Genomic DNA, 5,162 nt, shown 5'->3' on the forward strand with positions numbered 1-5,162 from the left:
GGAATGCCAACTGCTATATTATATAGCACACAACCCCCCCGGCCCCCGGCCCTGGCCAAATCTCAAAGGCTTAACACAAAAAAGTTTATTTCTCACTCACACAGCTGCCTAATGTGGGTGTTTGATGGGTGATTCAGGGATCCAGGCTCCTTCTAGCTTGTCACTCAGCCAACTTCAGCAGGTACCTTCAAAAGCCACTACAGATGGGGAAAGAGAGGGTGAAGAAGGCACATCTGCTTCTTAACATCAACTTGGAAATGATACACACTGGCTCCATTCATTTCCCATTAGTGAGCACGAGTCACACAGTACCACGCTTATGCAAGGGGAACTCGGGGATAGAGTCCCCGGCTGGGTGGGCACTTCCCAGCATCACCTGCATGCTATGGAAGGGCACATAATTTGCGCACAGCTAACCATCTCTGGCCACAAAGGGTATTCCACGTCCATTTGCATTAATTCTGTGAGGAAAGTCCCCAGCACTACTGGGTCACACGATTGACTAAGGTGGCTAAAATTTCACCCCGTACTCCATTCCCCGCCTCACCAGGCTCAAAGTGAATCACTTTGATTCTGATGGCGTGATTTTCCTGCCCTGTGTACCTCTTTCCCCTTCCTCTTTTACTCGGCGGCCTGACAGTCTTGCTTAGAGGAAATTTCCACCCTCACTCCTCTTCCCTTTTGGGGGGTGAGAAGTAACTTTTGCTGAGTGCCCTCATGTGCTCCTCTGTCCTTCTGCTGCCCCACGGTGCCTCCCCTCTTTCTCCAGAGCCCCAGCAGAAATTCCTCCGCCATTGGAATCTTCTCCACAACGCTTATTCTTTGGAGCCTCTCTGGAAACCAGTTCCCTTGACCCTTTCGGGATTTAGATTTTCAGAGAGTGTGTCCGCTGATGCTGGGCCTACTGTGCACCTTGTCTCCTGGCCTGCTCACAGGCCTACTTATATATTCCTGTCCCCAGCTTCGGGGACAGTGCACAGGTTGCATCTAGCTGGCTTCAGTGCTGATCTGGAAGGGTAGACTCGGAGCCCTGGGCTTGTGCTTGGGCCTGGCAGGCTCTCCTGCAGTGAGTGGTGATGGCTGGCATTGGGAACGGCAAGCAGGCGCTTCTACCCCCAGGTCCTGTTGACCCATCTTAATAGAGGAGGAAAGAGGGAGAGAAGGGATGGAGGCGTGACATTAATTGTGCACGCACACTTCCCTGAGCACTATGCTAGGTCTTCTGGAGGAGTTAGATTGGTTCAGTGCTGAGCAACACGTATGCCTCCGGAGAACTGGGAAACTCCCAGTGTGCCTGCCACACATTCTGGGCTCAGAGGCCCCTTCCAAGACCCCTGGGATCCAAGGTTCTTCCTAGTGAATAGCTTCCCTGGAAAGCTTCACCAGCAGGAAGGCAGCAGGTCGGGCAAACCCCCGTTGGTCACTGGCCCCTAGGAAGTATGTCCAGAGGCAAGTTATGAACAATTCATCACCTTCTTTCAGAACCGGTGGTGCAGGTGCTCTTATGAGAGGGGCTAATGTTCTTCTAGCCCCAGGAGCTCACTTTCCCTCCTTCCCCTCCAACCCTCCGAGTGTCTAACTCCATAGGAGAGCGTTGGCAAAGAGACACCCAAGCCAGGGTGTTGGCTGACCTCTGACCTGCCTTGTGCTTCGGATCCTCCCCTCCCCCCCCATACCTGAACCTTTTTGGGGGAGGGAGGGAGAGGGAAAGACACCAGTTTCCTCGAGAGAGGTGGGGCAGGGGAGACGCCGAGAGAAAGCTGCTCCGTCTGGAAAGGAAGCCAGAAAGGAAGACAGAGTCTCTTTGAACTTCTCCCCCCAAGCTGACAGGAAAACTGCAAAAACACCATCAGACTGGATCAGGATGCGAAGGCAGCAACCAGGAAGGCATGGCTCCTTTGAAGGCTGCCCGCTCTGCGTGAGGCGTGCTTCTGGAGGGGAACCCCAGCTGGTGTGGTGAGCAAGCCTGGCTGCTCAAACTGACCCCAGGCTGGAAACAGGCTCACAGTGCCGTGGGGTTCCTGGCATCACCAGAGCCAGAGGAAAGGGGGGATGTAAGACATAGATGCCGATAAGCTGTCTGGGGACAGTGGAGGATCCAGGGAGGAATGCAGGGGCCGGCATAGAAGGAGAGTTAAGCGAGGGCAAGGCCATCCGGGGTCCTGGGGAGATTCTGTGCTGATGAGGCCCAGCAATGAGGGACCTGGATGCGGAAGGTCAGCGTCGGCCTCAGGCAGGGGGACTGGTGGGTTGTGAGAAGAACGTGCTACGTAATTTGTGGGACCCAGTGCGAAATGAAAATGCGGGGCCCTTGTTAAAACATGATGAAAAAATTTAAGATGGTGACAACAGACTATTAAACCAAGTGCAGGGCCCTTCTAAACACGTCTGGGGCCCTGTGTGACTCTTCGGGTCACACACCCATGAAGCCAAGCCTGCCCTGGGTGTGAGGTTATCCAGAGGGAAAGGTCTGCCATCTCCGGTGTAAACAGACGCCAAAAGGATGAGTCAAGGCTGTAGAGGTGAAGGGCAGGGTGAAAAAAAATCAAACTCCCGAGGAGTCTTTTGGTTTTAAAAAATGCTAGGGAAAAGTAAATGCTCTCCATTAACAACACATTTTTAACTTTTTAACAGGCCTGCTCATTTCTAAAACCATATAACAAAGGTGACAATTTTATGAGCCAAGTTATGTATAGCACATTTTATGTTCCTAAACGACCTAAGTGATTTTTGTAGGTCCTCAAAGGACACTAAAAAAGTAAGTGTAGTGAGGGAAAAAAAGAATTGTATGTGTTTCTATTTCTCCATCAAATGTCCATATTTCTTTTATAGAAAAGTCATCTCTCCCACCATTCCTCTCTTCCTCCCTTTGTCCAAAATGTCTGGACATTTCTCATCCGGAGTCCAGACTAGTTTGTTTCTTTTTTTTTTTTTTGAATTTTTATTTTATTTTATTTTTTGGCTGCGCTGGGTCTTCGTTGCTGTGCGAGGGCTTTCTCTAGCTGCTGTGAGCAGGGGCTACTCTTCATTGAGGTGCACGGGCTTCTCATTGCGGTGGCTTCTCTTGTTGCAGAGCGTGGGCTCTAGGGCACGAAGCCTTCAGTAGCTGGCGGTGCATGGGCTTAAGTTGGTCCGCGGCATGTGGGATCTTCCCGGACCAGGGCTCGAACCTGTGTTCCCTGCACTGGCAGGCAGATTCTTAACCACTGTGCCACGAGGGAAGTCCCAGACCAGTTTGTTTCTTACTTGTCAGTGCATCTGTCTTTCACAGTTAGAGGCTGCACGTCCCCAGTGTTATGAGAGCTGGCGTCATTAGATGGATCACACATCCTCCTCCCATCCCCCCATCCCCCCACCCCATCCCAACCCACCCACTCTCAGCTAGTCAGTCATTACACTATCAGACTCCGTCTGAGAACAGCTCACGGAAAAGTAGCGGATCTGGTCCCAGAGCTTGAGGAGGGAAGCGAGGGAAACTGAGGGTTAGAGGGAGAACTAGAGGTGGCATGAGAGCTCACTGCTTTTCCTCTGCTCTTGGAGGTCTGTTTCAAAATGCCTCTCTCACTCCCCATTTCAACCTCCCTCTCTGGTTAACGGGTGGGGCAGGATTATCATTGCCTCCTGGGCTGGGATGCACCTGTGCACCTGCAGCTCTGAGGATGTGGGACCATTAGGCCGTTGCAGGACCTGACCTCCTTGCTCTCCACCTGGGGCCTCAGGAAGCAGGGACTGTCACTCTGGGCACGTAGCCAGGTGTTTTCTCTCTCTGGGCTTTTTTTCTGGAACCCTCAGGGGAGAGATGGACTAACCATGCCCTAAAATTTGGGGATTCTGCCCAGTGGAATAATCTCCTCCTTGATATCAGGCCAAATCAGCAAGACTGTGAGACCAACAGATCTCCTCGGAATAGGCTCAGGAGCCAACCTGAGATGGAGACACGTGCAGGGATGAGGCGTTATACTATACTTCACTGCCCCAGGGGAGAGCATCCAAAGGGAGTCTGGGAGCTAGAAGTCAACTTAAAAAAGCAAAGGATTTCCCTTCCCCCCAGCTAAGCCCCGCTTGTAGACTGCAGTGCGAACAGCTTCGTAGCAACAAGGCTTGAGACAGAGCCCTCAGGTTGGCTCCCCTGCCACCCCTCCCATCCCACTTCAGGGTGGGGTTTCTGACGTGGAGCAGAGCCAAGTGGCCGCGCAGGGTTTTCGAGGGACAGGAAAAGAAAGCCTCCATCTGGAGAGCAGAAGCGGGGGCTGCTTCACCTGCTCTTCCTACTGACAGACACCAGCCAAGCTGAGCAGCCTCCTTTAGTCCTCATCCTCGCTGCTGTCCCACCCCCTAGCCCTCACTCCACCTCCACCCCCCGCCCACCGTCTTTGGGGCCACATAGCAGCCTCCGAGGTAGCCTGGGGCTGGAAGAAGAGGCTCTATCAGGGACCGTCTCGTGGGCAGGACCAAAGGTCAGGGCGGAGGGTCTGGAGGCTCAACGGGCGGCCCTTCCCCACTGGCAGTGACGCAGCTGGCTGGAGCCCGGCCAGCTGGTGGCAGCGGCCCCACGGGGCCCGCCTCATGCCCTCGTGGCCAGGGTGACTGAATCTGCCAGCTGTGGGGCCCGCCCGTGCCAAGTCTGCCTTGGCTCCGTCTAGTCGTAATCGATGCTGGCGCCGGGCCAGGCCCCCTGCCAGCTCCGGTCACACTCGGCTAACGCCAGAGGCCCAGCCCATTAACTCCTCGCCAAGGCCCATTGTCTGGGTCCCTGCCCGGTGGTTTATTTACTCCGGGGCTGGACAGCGGGGGCTGGGAGGAGGTGACCTGGACGGCAGGCAGGGCGGAGGGGGAGGGAGGGGCGGAGGGCTGGCTGAGTCCATTGGGCCGGGTGGACAGGATGGCGGCATCCAGAGCCCCAGGGCAGGGCATGCTGGGGAGGGGTTTTTGTTTGTTTTTAAAGTTTTTTTTTGTTTTGGGGGGCCACACCAAAGATTCCCTGTAAAGGCAGAGCAGGACAGGCGCACTTCCAGAGGCCGACCGGGACCTTAGGGGTGGGAGCAGGCGCTGTAGACACTGGACCTTTAACTCCCAGACAGTGGCCTTCAAGTCCTCTAAAGGAATTGTTTACATTACATACCCTCTTGTATTTTTTTTTTTTTTTTTTTTTTTTTTGTACG

This window comes from Lipotes vexillifer, unplaced genomic scaffold (genome assembly GCF_000442215.2).
Source record: "Lipotes vexillifer unplaced genomic scaffold, Lipotes_vexillifer_v1.1 scaffold408, whole genome shotgun sequence".
Classification (NCBI taxonomy): domain Eukaryota; kingdom Metazoa; phylum Chordata; class Mammalia; order Artiodactyla; family Lipotidae; genus Lipotes; species Lipotes vexillifer.